This window comes from Lissotriton helveticus, chromosome 3_1, assembly GCF_964261635.1.
Source record: "Lissotriton helveticus chromosome 3_1, aLisHel1.1, whole genome shotgun sequence".
NCBI classification, from domain to species: domain Eukaryota; kingdom Metazoa; phylum Chordata; class Amphibia; order Caudata; family Salamandridae; genus Lissotriton; species Lissotriton helveticus.
This window is the reverse complement of record NC_136061.1, coordinates 315,536,572-315,551,319: the sequence shown is the minus strand read 5'-3', so window position 1 is coordinate 315,551,319 and position 14,748 is coordinate 315,536,572. Positions and strand designations below refer to the sequence as shown.

The following is a 14,748-nucleotide window of genomic DNA, read 5'->3' as shown; positions in this document are numbered from 1 at the left end:
AGAGTTTTGAATTTGTTGTTGTCTTTTCATAGTTGATAAAGATTATTTATGGTTGAGGCCATTGGCGTAATAAAGTTTAAGTAGTACAAGAGACATAGTAGATTGGACTTTGTGTGGAAATCCTAGGTGGGGGAAGATGCATCTTAGAGTTTTCATAGTAACAAAGTTTGATCTTGCTAACTTATCTAGTTGGGAATTTATCAATGCTTGGAGTCCATGGTAATTTCAAGGTTTATTACTTCCTTGGACAATTTAGGTGGTAAGCTAAAAAAAACACATAGCAGCAGACCAAGGTCAAGCACATAGAGTTCCACCAGTTTGAAATATTTTTGTGTGAGTGTAACTACTCCCGGCATCCACTGCTGGAGGATGTCAGTTATACAAAATGTCCAAAAGAAAGGAAGATGCACTCGGGTCAAAGTCAATCGAACACTGTGTATTTTTCCAAAATTCTTCTCTTTAATAATGTTCTGTCATAAAAACCGGCACAGCCAACATGTTTCGTTACCCCAGTGCCACAGGAACTTCGTCAGGGCTGTAATCATAACATACATAACATAAACATACATATATAACATATAAATACATAATACTCACTAAATAAAATATATTATAACAAGACCAAACAATACATGTATGATGACCCAAGAAAATGGCACAATTAGACATACAATTAAAATACATGAGAATTGTCAAACCAACAGAGACATACTTCGAATTGTCACATGGAATGTTTTTCTTAAAAAGAGTTTCGCTAAAAAAGAATCAGCCAAAGTTGTCCAAATTTTGTACACTTGATCATATAATAATCCAAGAACAGAATCAAGCGCCTATGCATATACATAGTGGGAAACAAAAGGAAAAGGCAAATAAATAATGGAATACAGAAAAGGGAAAAAGTAACAGAGAATGAAAAACAAACAAAAAAATAATAAAAAGCCGCAATACTAAAGAGATAAGCCTTAATAATAAAAAACCTATACAAGAAACACCAATCGCACAAATCACTGTAACAAAAGGCCCAGTAACGTGAGAAAACATCTCACCTTACTTAAAGTGTGACCGGACACGTACGACCTGAAAACGATTCCAAAATGTCATCAAGATGTAACGTCACCAGTAGGGATCGTCCTGTACGTATAGTCCAGGTGGACCTAATACAAAACACAAACCAACAGCCAGAACTGAGTAGGATGACCCAATGGGGTTGCCTAGATGGAGCACCCACCCAGTTTCCTAGTTAGGGTGAGCAGGTGCAAAGTTAGTGTATCACCTTAAATATAATACACTCTTTTCAGTATCAATTTCATGAATGTCTAGTGTAAAAAGCTGCCATAACTCCCCTTCTCCTAGGAAAAGATGGCCCAGATAAAAGATACCAGTCAATAGTATGTAGAAAACCCATTCAGGAAAATATGTCATGGATTTTATCGTATACAGTTAAATGAATGTGGGTATGCAAAGAGCCCACCAAGTTGGTGAGGATTTCATAGTTTGGGTGAGCAGGAACAGATTTGGTATCTCACCTTAAGTACAATCCGCTCTCCTCCAGCACTAATAGCAAGGATGTCTAGTTTGAATATGTAAAGGAGGGAGGTGCCGTTGTAGCCCCTGTTTATAGAAAAAATGGTACAAGTAAAAGTACCAATCAATAATATGTATAGGACCCAATTCGAAAGAGCAGTCGAAAGAGTATATACCACAAATCTAATCAAAGTCAGTCGCATACAGGTGGGTGTTGGCGCTGATAAAATACACAAACGCTGAAATGACACCAAATTATCAAAAAACTGCTTCTAAAAGTCCTTCATCTCACCTCAAAGTCAACTGACACACAGTAAAAATCGAGGAGAACCGGGTCATGTACTGTGCTTCTTCTAATTTCGGAAGTACAACCGTAAGAAGGCACCAGCGAGTAATTTTCCTGTGAGTAGAGGTAATCAAGCCATAGCATTCCTAACCAAGGGTAAACTTAACACACTTTACCCAATCACCCTACAGCGCCCATACTGTAGCCATACACTTTCTCACCTTTTTCTGACAAAGATCAAAGTCAGAGGTCGTGGGATCCATGAGTGGGAACACTAAAATATCACTGATTTCCAATATCCAGACTAGGGCTGTTGATAGAGTGTAAATATATATTAAAGGTCTAAATATCAGGACCAATTACACATAGTATTCATAGTCAAATTATCTGCTGTCAATAAATGCAAAATTATATCTTAGGTAGAACACATTTGATAGCAGAAGCAATGCATAAATTGAAATTACTGACTAACCCCCAAGATAATACATAAAAAATATTTAAAAGCATTAATCCCAAAGTGCAGTTATACATATACGAAATTCTAGGGTCCAGCCTCAATTAGACCAAATAAAATAAGTTTAAAAAAAAAAAGTCACTGTGCATCAAGAAGCACCCCGTCAGAAAATGACACGAGATTCAAAGGAGCAAAAGGGGGCTGTGCGATAAAACTCACAAACTCGACCAATGTAGGGCCCTCAAGGCAGGGGAGATGTGGACTTGTGGCTTTACATGCAGGAGTAGTCTCACAGAAGATTTTTGAATTTGTTGTTGTCTTTTCATAGTTGATAAAGATTATTCGTGGTAGAGGCCATTCGCTTAATAAAGTTTAAGTAGTACAAGAGACATATTAGATTGGACTTCGTGTGGAAATCCTAAGTGGGGGAAGCTGCGTCGTAGAGTTTTCCTAGAAACAAAGTTTGATCTTGCTAACTTATCTAGTTGGGAATTTATCAATGCTTGGAGTACATGGTAATTTCAATGTTTATTACTTCTTTGGACACTCTAGGAGGTGGTTCCAGGTAGTCAGGTGAGGCATTTCACGCCGGAGTTATCATGGGTGCTGCGGAGAGCTCTGAATGGGAAGCAGATTCGCAGACCCCGACATTCCTTCTAAGAAGGAAGTTAGCTGTGCAGGCAGAGGTGTGTGGGCTTACACACTGAGACAGAGTCCATCCGTAAATGCACTGAGGCAGGCTTCCTGAGACTTTACACCAAGGTATGGGGTTATATCATTCAACCTGGGTCTGGTAGAAGGGTTCTCTCACAATGCTCTCACTAATGTAGGGATGTTAGTGATAGGAGCAATATTGGGAATAATCAACATGATCGAATTATTCATATTTTTCACCATTTTAATAATGCTTATAACAATGATGTGTCTCCCCTGTCTAATCATCACAGTTCATGTTTTAATTACAAGGATTACATCTTTTCAGTAAATACTTGAAAATTTATTATTGTCTCTTCCCTTTGTGAGACCTTGACATATGAAAGGGTTGGATCTGTTTCTATTGATTCCTTGGAAGTAAAGGCAGCCATGTTCAAGGTTGCTGACAGTATCTATAACTAAAGGTTAAGGAGTTTAGATGCAGGAATGTGAACTATCCGGACCAGCATTTACTGATGATATAAGAAAACTCGGTCCCTGTATTATGAAGTTTTGCTGATTCACTCCACTTCCCTACTAAATTTGTAGGAACCATGTAACAGTGGGTCCAGGTTTATTTTCTATAATAGGGGTAGGTATGCTTTTCTTAAGTCTTCTGTAAATATACACATAGTTAAATAATTATTGATGATTGTTCTTACTGGTGTGGCAGCAGAGGTAGTTAAAAGAATGTTCTTGAAGATTTGTGGTGGGCAAGGGTCAGAAGGGCAGCTGGCTGGCCTGTTTGCTTTGACAAGTTCCATAAATTCAGTTTCTGATAGTTTTTTGAAGGAATGTAGAGGCTGGGATCCCATATCCCCGGAGACGATTGTTGGGAACAGGTTGGTGCTGTTGGTTTTCCTTTGTTTTTAATAGGAGTCTAACATGTCTGCTTTGGTTGTGTAATGATTTGTCAGTAAATTCTTGAGTAATGAGGGGAGTTACCTTCTGTGCATTAGGTTTATGAAATTCAGTGCGAACGTTTGTAAAATTCTTTACTTGCACATTTAGCATGTTCAATTCTGGTTGAAATATTACCTTCTTTAAAAACGTTTTTGATAGTTGACAGGCCTCGAAAAATATACTCGCCCACTCGCAATGGCGAGGCCTATTTTATCAGGTCGAGCTATTTTGGGCACCTATTGGTCTTTTCTGGCGAGTGAAATTAATCTGGAAAGGAACAGGTGTACTGCTCATTCAGAAAGTGAATGAGCAAAAAGTTGCCTTTAAATCTAGTTTTTATTTTGACGCATTTGCTCTCTTTACAAGGAAAGAGGTCAAATGCCAGTTTGCCTTTTTACTAATTGCTGTTTGGAAAATGGGGTTTATTTTTCTTTCTTTTACTTCAGTTAGAGGTTTCTGTCAAGTGAGCTGTCAATTATTGTGAAACCAAACGCTTTAAGATTTCAGTTTTTTTTCTAACACATACAATTTGAAAAGCTTGTAAATGATTTGTACAAATATATCAAAATATAGCCGGAAATACAAAAGCAAATTTTTTGGTAATTGAGAAGTGTGACACAAACAAAGATTTAAATAGGAGCAAAACCAATTCGAACACTTTACTTGGTGATGTGCAAACTTGTTTTTCCAAATTTTGTGGCCATTTCAATTCTGCCGATTGCAAATGACAGTGTGCACCACTTCATGTTTTAGTTATGTATTTATTAAAAGTGATGGGTTTTAAACATGATTTGAAAAGTATGCCTCCCGCTGCCTTATAACAATAGTGTTAAAGAACTAAGATGCTTGTCGTGGTCATGTTTATCCTACATGTGGCTAGATTTGTATTATGTATGGAGCAAAAGTTTTGTCTATTAAATCAAACAAGTTTTGTTGTACAGGAGACCTGCTGAACTCCCATATTTGAAGGTGCTCTCATATGGGATAATGAAGAAAATGGCAGCTCAGTGAGTTAGCATTTTTTACCAGGATCACATCATTTAAAACAAGGTTATGTATCAAGAGCATTACAACTTGGTCGAATACATTATTTAAGTCACCAGACCTGAAGGTCTTGTAACATTTTTATGATTTTTCGAGGCTTGGTTGACTTGTATAATCTTTTAAGTTTGTGTGGGTGGAGTTTGTCTTGATTCATTTGTTTTGAGCCAGGTGCATTGCACCTTTTGCAATTTGTTTAACTGTTTTAGTTCTACATTCATCCATCTGCTCTTTTTTTGTGCTGGGTTGTTGTTCTTAGTGGTATTAGGATATCAAAAGCTTCCTGGAGCCACTCATTAGGTCACCAAGGCCCATAGGTTGGAGTGTTGTGCCATAAGGTTTGAAACTGTGTCTAGAAATGTGTCTTAGAATGTTGTATTGCTAGGTGTTGCTCTGTAAAAAAGAAGACGTTACAGGTGGTTGTTGGCGAAGGGTTGCATCTGGTTATGAGGGCCTTACAACCTTGTTTGGAAATGTTGTAAGCTTTAGTGTTTCCTTGAATATAACCACTAGATCACCTTCTCTTTTGCCAATTCGATTTTGTGTGACCGTTTGGTAGCCTGGAGGAACGACTTCATCCAACAATGCAGCCATGTCCTCTCCAAACAATGATTCAGTTATGAAGAGTAAATCATGTTGTGGGTCAGTGAAAAGGTTTTAGATGTGGTGGTGTATCTTTGTTTTCTAGAAGAGCGAGTAGTATTCTTTTGAACTTGTAGCAGGTGTATTATTAGTGTTGGTAGTAAATGTCTCATGATAGCAATAGTGTTGGGTCTGTGTGTGTAGGTGGTGCAAGATAGTGGTTGAGATGGAGTTGGTGAGCGGTTTTGTTTCTGTAGAGTAGCCTTGTGTAATATATTAGTTGTGAAGAGTGGCATGTTTTTTTTTTTTTATTCATGTCTGTTTAGGGTGGAAGGTGTATGAGTTGAGGGTGGTAGTGGAACTCGTGAGTTATGTTTTCAAGGCTCTAAATTTATTTTGCAATGGATGAGAGGCCGGTGAATGAGTGTTGTGTTAGAGTGTTTATGGTAGGTGTTAGCGAGGATAGAACATTTGGGAGTTAAGTTGGTTTAGGATGTGTATTATATGTGTACTCCTGATGGTGGGAGTCAGTGTTTGTTTCTATTTTGTGTGTATGCTGAGATTGTGTTATTATGCAGAAGTGGATGGCATAAGGTAGTTGCTGGTAAATCTAAAAAGGGCAGCATTTCTGGCCCTAAGCCCAACCCGGCAACTACCCTTGTCCTCTCCGCCCGGCTGAGATGACATTAGCCTTAAAGTTAAATAGCCCTAGTGATCAGGTGACCATGGGCCAATTGGAACCCTAGCCAATCTTAACCCTAGTCCTAAACCCTAGAGCCAATGGGCACCCAGGTCCTTTTAACCAATCACAGCCCTAGCAACCAATCAAAACCCCAAGTCCTAGGTCCAATAGAAACCCTAGCCCTGGGAACCAATCAGACCCTAACCTTAAAAGCCCTAAATCTAATAAAAAAACAGCCCTAGGAACCGATCAGAACCCTAGCTCTATCTGCCAATCCGGACCCTAAGCACATTAGAAAACCAAGCTCTAGGAACCAATCAAAACACAGATGCAACAACCAATAGCAAAACTATTTTAGGAGCATGTTCCCTTAAACTGAAGAGCATGTGCTGGTGGGAGGGGCAAGGCCAGGCCTTCAGATGCTGCCTGTGGACCAGTTACTAAAGCACAAACAGGTCTGCCTGAGGCAAGGATATCAGAAGTTCATTGGATACAGACGGGCTCAATACACTTTGTAACTCCTATTCAACACTGCAGGTAAGGCCCAAATTTAAAACCACCGAAATACTTCTTTTCGTGCACTTGAAAAGCACTTTATTTTTAGCTAAATACACTTTGCAAACACAATTTAAACCACAAAGCAGATGAAACAGTCTCTTAAAAATAATCTGGGTAGGCTTAGGGGTGTATTTAGCCTTTTTAGTTTTTAAAGGGGTACGGGGTTGCCTTATAGGATCCTTAGTACAGTTTAGGGGAAAACCAGGAGAGATCTGTAAACAGTCACAGATAGAAGAAAACAGCAATTTTGAAAGCACCGAAACCAAGAGATCAATATAAACAGCCATTTAGAGAAACAAAGCTGTTGTTACAGTTTTGAACACCACAGCACAACGTCTGTGTTCTTACCACCTTACTTTCTCCTTGGTGACTGTGATCTGTTTAAGGCTCAGGGAAGCTTGGGCTACATAATAGAAGTGTTTAGCATTGTTTTGTGATTTTTCCTTTATTACCTCTAGTGTTTTTAGGTTTCACCTAGACTGTGTACGCACTCTCTCTTCGAAACATTTTCTTTAGTCACCATTGCTTTTAATTATTTGTTGTTACTTTTAAATGATTGCTTTTAGGTGGTCAGCACATGCTAGATTGTCCTCCTTTTCGTCTTTTAAACCCTCCCACAGAGCATCGCCCAATTACTTGTGCCATAAACAACTTCTTTTGTGAGAGCAACTGTTACACAGTGCGGCTTTGCTACATCCTTTATTCAGGTAGCATTTGAAAGAAATGAAACTATCATTCTACATTTTTAATTGTTTACCTTCATTTAGTGTTTCCTACTTCAGCTTGATCATGTTCATATTTTCTTTCTAAACCTGAAATAAAGGCAGCATAGGCGGCTCGGGTACCTAGATGGGCTTTTTCACACCCTGAGCCCATGGCGTTGGCAGTTTCTCTACAGGAATGTTTGAATGAAAGGTAGCCTGCATTCACTGAAGGGAAAGGCTGGGCTTGCATTTGTCATCTCTAAATCAGAATTGAAGTGATTTATAAAATTTAGATTTTTTTTCCTTCATGCAAGCACAACACTGAGAATCATTTGTTTATTTTTCTTTTTTTTACAGGGAGATTAGGTGATTTGCCCGTAATCACAGAATGCTGAGCCAACGCTGATCGTCTGACTTGGTTCCCCAGTTCCATAGTAGGCAGCTCTGGCCAATAGCCACCTGCCATATTCCATGCAGAAATACACTGAACTAGCAGGGATTGCACATTTAGGGAGTTCTTTTTAGGTCTCGCCCACCCAGCACATGCGTTATCTCTTCGAGACATGTTGGTTTCTTTCGGTGAGTTTGGAGTCTGGCCACTATTTACCACTGATAGGCTTCATTGCCATTCTCATTTGACTGCTTCTATTAGTCAGCAGCCTTAGGCTTCCTTCCTGTTTGTGGGTTTGTCCCTCCCCGTGAGCATGGACCCATTGCTTGTGTCCTTCCACAACTCATCTTCTAAGGGCTGCTTTTTAAATGTGGGTTCAAGAACTCTACCGTAGTGTGTACCTTTTGTGTACATATATCGTGATTTTCCCCACCTTATGGGCTCGCTTGCCCTCACCCGTTCTTCTTCTATTGATTCCCGTGATGTTACTTCTCACAGTAACATCCCTCCCACCCTTCACTGTCTGGCTGCTTACTCCAGCCCTTTTATCCCTCTGTTGTCCGTCCTACCCCAACCACCTTCCACCCTTAGTTGTCTATGTTGCTCAGACTACCTATCCCTCCTTCCCTGTTACCTGCCGACCTGCCCCGCCTCCGTAATAAACATTTTAAAAAGTGCTATGGTGCAGCTAGCGCTTACCGCATCATAGCACCTTTCCCCCTAATATCAGCCACGCTACTTACCACAGTCTGGAGTTGGCCGCTAGAGCTGCATTCCTGTAATTTAACAGGTGTCTATTGATGCAGTGCTCTCAGAAACGTGCTTGCTCGGAGTGGTTAAACAATATTTTCGGCTGTTTGTGGCCATTTACAAAGATATGATTCCAGTCGGTTAGCACAGAAATGCTCCTAAAATGCACAAACAATATCTGCACTGGCATTTATGCAAGCCATGCAATGTCTTGTTCACGGCACTCTACTCCGGGAAAAAAAATTCTGTAGCCAAGGCACAGCTACTGAACTTTACCCCAATGAAAGTGAGGCAATCCTAGTGATGTAGATGTTGTGCTCTGGATTCCTTTTCTAAGCGGTGTCTACAGGCAGGATGTCTTCATAAAATGTACTTCACCCTGTTTCCCCATCAAAAAATACTTAATGAACACTGAAAGCAAGGTTAATGAAGGAGACCCTGTATAATCTGTAAGCAGAGAGCAGACCAGAACTAAGCACACCGGAAGGGTTTGTGCCTTTATTGACTGTTACTACTTAGTGTATCATTTTATAAATTTGTAGTGTGTTAATACAAAAGTAATGTTTGTGTTTGCACGCTCTAGACCCGGGGTCTCCAAGCTACAACCCGTGGGCCACATTCAGCCCGCTACAAGATTCTATCCGGCTCGCAGCAACTTTAGCATTAATAGGCTATAATGTAATTTAACTGTTTTCTAAAGCCTTGGATTCAGATAATCAAAGTGAAATATATATCAGATTCCATAGGCAGCCTGTAGGTGGCAGCTGAGCCTCTTGAATCTTCTCTATTGTAGATTTTGGACCAGCAATGTCGCATATGCCAGATCTTTGAACACACAAGTTTCTAGTGCAGATAGTCCACGCTGCAGACTGAGCATGTGTCCTTCAGAGTGCACTGTATGACCTTACCTTCCTCTGATTCATTTTACACAGATGTTTTGACTTTGCCTTTAATATGGCTCACTCAAATAGGCCTGTAAACAAAAAATGAAAGCATGTGTCCTTAGACTCTAACAAACATCTTCAAAAATGAACAATGCCAAGTCCAAATATTAAGCAAATTAAACTGATAAGCATTTGAAGTCCATTCTAATAATTGGCTCCTCCAAGCTTGAAACCTCAGTTCAGTGATATTTTGAAATTAAAATATCAGTTCCGTCAATCTTTTGCTTCATGTTTTGTTTACGATTGAAAACTCCAATTGGCTGAATAGAAAGGTGCAGACTGAATTTATTTTTGTTCGACCTTTATTAATGGCTCAAGTTTATTTTGCTTTATTTTACTGAAGTTCTTTCTTGGAGTGTGTTTATTTTTCTTAATAATGTACTTTATTCAGCCGTATTCACTGCCATAAAAGATGCACAAACCAAGAATAAGAATAATTACAAATCCATTAAAACAATATAATATCACTGTGCAAAATTGCGAAAATTCTTCTAAACATCAATCATGTCTCATTTCTTGATTTTAATACTGCTCTTAAAAATTTGACACAATAAAAAGCGTGCGAACATTAGGCATGAGTTGCAAGTGCAAAAGGGCTACACAAGCTTGCCTGACCCCCAATTCTTTTAAATAAGGTTTAAGATACAACAGCCGGGGATAAGTAAAATATTTACTTAAAAATACAAAATGTAGGGTGTCCTGTGGAGACCTATTGTCGCAGCCACAGGGACCTCTATCTTCTGTGCGTAAAATAAAACCTCCTGGGGATGCCATTAAATGGTGAAACATATTTAATCTAAAATGGTTAATTAAAAATCTATCATGGGCGCTGGTTAAAATGGAGGGATAGTTCTCCATGCGCTGTGCTGCTTTAACTAGGACAAGTCCTCTTACGGTGGTTTTACTAAATTCCATGACACCTCGATCTGCAATGGCTTTTTTTCTTTTTTTTTTAAAAAGGTCTTTGATTACATTTTGTCCTGTTACCTCACTTTGTCATATCTCGTAAAAATGTCTGCTCTTCCCAGGGCCACAAAAGTTTCCTTAACATAACTTAGCCACGGGATTTTAAAAGCTTGGTCAAGTGAGAGGAAGTCCACCATTACTGCTCGATTAAAATATGCCTCCACATTAGACCAAACATTCACCCAGCACAACAAGGGCTTAACAAATGAATAGCCTGCTTTTCTTATCTACAGTTAAGTAATTGGTTATTTTGTCATCATGTGCTGTTTGATTTTTTTATTCATGATATACCATTACTAAGTTTTAGCACAGCCTTGTTTCTTTGTAATTGTCATATTTCTCTTTTGTTCTGAATCACATCATGCTGATTACAAAAAAGATCCAAGTAAACAGTATTTATTCTTTTTAATTGTATTCATTTATTTATACAAGTTATTATTATTTTTTTACCTTGCGAATATTTGTAAAATGTATGATGTGGCCATATTACTGAAAAGTTTGGAGACTCCTGCTCTAGACTTAAAGCTACAGCACCTTGTTGTCTAGGTCCAGGAGAGTACTGGGAGAAATAACTTCTGTCTGGTAGAGTCATGGCAGAACGATTACCAGAATTGTTGATGGAGGGCGCCGGGGTCCTGCAGGACTTTCCATACGCAGTCCGACAAATGGCTCTAATTTGGCAGCGTTTTGTGCAGGCTATATTGAAAAGGGCCCCATTTCACGCAGACCTCTCGCTTTGGACACTGAAACCGGTCAGACAGATTATTGGAAACATCTCCTTCAGTCGTTGCAGGGGGGAATCTGCACCTACCTTAGTCATTTATACCCTGGGGAGTCCTTCATCCCCTTCAAGGAGACCCCCAGGAGTTAGCTCTCGGGCCTGGTAATTTCCTGCACCAGGCTGATCTGGCTAAAATGGGTGGGGCAGGGTGGCCAGCTTATCCTGCAGCATGCATTCCTTCGCAAACTCTTAGGATCCTCCTTAGCTGCAGTACAGGACGTCGGCTGATTGTGCTGCTGTACAGGTCTATTCGTGTGGATGCAACGGGGATCACCGCCCCGGGCATGTGTAGCCTAGGACTGGACACTCAGTTGGATGATGGGTAGTTGGACGCGTGTCTACAAACTAACTCGCACAATGCCCGTTTTAAGTTTGTTCACTGGAATTTCCTTCATAGGACATACCTTACCCCAAGGAACATGCACTGTATGACCCCGACCTGCCATGTTAGTTGCCTGCGCTGTTGTGCCAGCGGGGCAGGTTTTATGCTTTTAGCTTGGCAGTGCCGGCTAGTACAGGACTTCTGGAGACAGTTGGTAGCCGACGTTACTAGGACTAAGCACTTTAACATGGTCCCCTCCCCTTAGGGTTGTCTCCTAGGTAAGATTAAGCTACCTAGGGGCAGGAAGATGTCATACAAATTCTTACAGCTGTTTTTAGTCTTAGCAAGACGAAGGGTTGCTACCACCTAGATGTGCAAAAAGAACTATTGATGGACAGAATGCAGAACAATGTCATACATTCACCCCAGTACAGAGATCTGGGCCTAAATCCATCATTTTTTGCTCATCATACCATTCCAGTTTGAAACCCAGCCATATGCAAATCAATCTTGACCCTGTGCCACATGGGAACAGTCCAGCCCGAACTGCCAAGCCAGGTCCTCCCTGGACTGGAAACAAGCATCCTCTGACCAGTTTCGGGGTTTCACCCCTCTTCAGCCAGGATAGTTTGATTCCAGTGGCATGGAGAGCACGGGGTTCACGTCTGAGCATATCCGTCCCACTCGGGGTGACAAATGCAGAAACAGTTGATGGACAGAACGCAGAACAATGTCATACATTCACCCCAGTACAGAGATTTGGGCCTAAATCCTTCGTTAATTTTCTCACCATGCCATTTCAGTTTGAACCCAGCCATATGGAAATCAGTCTTGACACTGTGCCACATGGGAACAGTCCAGCCCGAACTGCCAAGCCAGGTCCTCCCTGGACTGGAAACTAGCATCTGAACTGGGGTGGTGGAGTGAGCTAAAGAATGATGATGGATCAAACCCTGATCAGTTGACTGGGGGTGAGTGTTTGATTTGCTCCAACGCTCCGTCCATCATCCCCTTTGTTCGCCCTAAGTTGGCAGGGTATGCTCAGACGTGGGTCCCATGCTCACTTTGCCACTGGATTCAAGATAGCCTGGCTGATGACGGCTGATTAGCGAGAAACCGGTCCCAGGATGCTTGTTTCCAGTCCAGGGAAGACATGGCTTGGCAGTTCGGGCTGGACTGTTCCCATGAGGCACAGGGTCAGTCTGATTTGCATATGGCCATGTCTGAACTGGAGTGGTGGAGTGAGCTAAAGAATGAGGATGGATTAAACCCAGATAATTTGACTGGGGTGAGTGTTTGATTTGCTCCAACGCTCCGTTCATCGTCCCCTTTGGTATCGCTTTGATCACCTAGATGTGGCAAAGGGAACCAGAGATTGCACACTGGCACAAAGATGTGTCTGACAGGACCTTGGTGACCCACCCAAAGCTCAACAGACACAACAATAAGGTGAATGAAGACCTAGCTGATTGGAGGGCTCTTTCTGACACTCTCCTAGATCCAGTCTCGTCCATGACCTCCATGGACAGAGACGGCACTGACGACAATTGTGGGAGGCGCTGGGGGGGGGCAGAGGAGGGGGGGGTCATTCACTGGCAGGTATTTCAACCTCTTTGAGCGGATTAGGTAATCCATGGCATGCATGTAGGGAGAACTTTGTTGTTCCCTGGGGAATTCTGATTCCCTTTTTCCCTGGAATTATTTATCATAATGTCATATTGTGGTATGTACACTATACCTTTCACCATGCACGCTATTGATTGCTTTTTTTAAAATTTATAATATTCTGTAAAACTGAAAAGTATTGGTTTACATATTTTTTTTTTTTTAAAGCTACAACTCACTTTGAAAGCATAGCAAACCAGAGGGGCATTTTATTGAACTGGATACCAGTCTTGAATAGATGCTTTTTTCAACAGTGTAATGTTAGAAGAAAATATTATCATCAAAAGGTGGTCAAATATACTGCCATTACACATTAGTAGGATCCTTTTTGAAAACTGGAAATTCTTTAGTTATTTTCTGCCATAGATTTTGTGTGTACATTTTTTGTTCTAGTGGTAGCACAGGGACATTTGAAACCAGCATTTGCAATGCAATAGGTCTCGCATTTTCGAAACTTTGACCTATTGGTATTGTAAATGACAATGCCGTTTATTATTGCTGGTTTTGTAAACCCATAAATAAAAGGCATTGTAATTTACAATGGCAAAAACTCAAAATCACTCAAATGCGAGACCTATTGCATTGCAAATGATGTGCCAAAAAGTTTATAAAATTAAAATTAAAAAACGGGAATTGTGGAGAAGCAACACTGGTGGCATAAACAGTAAAGAGCACTTACGCAACAGATGTGGGTAAGGGTTTGTTTAAAAAACAGAGATGAGCGGTGAGGGATGAGGGAAGCGATGGGACTTGGAATTAGAAACCAGCACGGAGAGCACAGAGGGTGTGGGCGAGTGCTAAGAGCACATAGTGGAGCAGTGGAGAGAACTAAAAAACACATGCACTCGCATGGAATGGTAAAAGAAAATAGTATTTCCCTGAATGTAAGCAGATGAAAACATGGAGGAAAGAAATGCTCTGGAGATGGTACAAACAAAGAATGCAGATGACAGCCATTGAAAAACAATCCAATGCGAATTAGAAAAGAAAGTCCTCTAATTAAGAGCAAGGGGCTGGCATACAGCCCTCTGCATGTGTGTATTTTAATGTATTTGAAACACATGGTCATTAACAACATACAGCTAAAGCCGTCGGCGGCAAGACCTAAACAAGTCCGGGCTATTGGTTTTGCTAATGGTTGTTAGTTTTGTAAGATAAATAAACAACCACTATGGCTTCATTGTATAGAATATTAAAAATGCTTAGGTTCTGAAATGATGACTATGAAAGACCAACATGGAGTCTCTTCGAAGTTACATCTAAGGCAGTGAAGGGTGGTACTGCTTCAAAGGTAAGAATTTTTTTTTTTTCTCCAAGGGTGGGAGCAAAAATGGAGAGCCTGATAGAGACCCGTCTCAGCACCTGCTTTTTATAACCAAATGCCGGTGCTGAGCACCGGCAGGGCCCTTAAAACCCTGCACCCATCACACAAAATTCTGAGAGCAAACTCTCGGCTAGGAGTTTCATGGATGACAGGCAGACTCGCAGGAGGCCGTAGAGTG

The 14,748-nt window shown here is 40.7% G+C and overlaps 1 protein-coding gene across 4 annotated transcripts in view; it reads left to right on the top strand.

Annotated features, from left to right (window-relative positions):
* GEMIN4 (gem nuclear organelle associated protein 4) overlaps positions 1 to 14,748 on the top strand; it is a 31,900-nt gene that overhangs the window by 2,000 nt on the left and 15,152 nt on the right. The window contains exon 2 of one of the 4 annotated variants that reach the window (XM_078679877.1): positions 7,785 to 8,006. The exons of 2 other annotated variants lie outside the window; for them this stretch is intronic. The gene's annotated coding sequence lies outside the window, so the exon portion shown is untranslated. Of the gene's footprint in view, positions 1 to 2,816; positions 3,027 to 7,784; positions 8,007 to 14,748 lie in introns of all 4 variants that reach the window. One more of the 4 variants, XM_078679878.1, reaches the window with a different exon arrangement.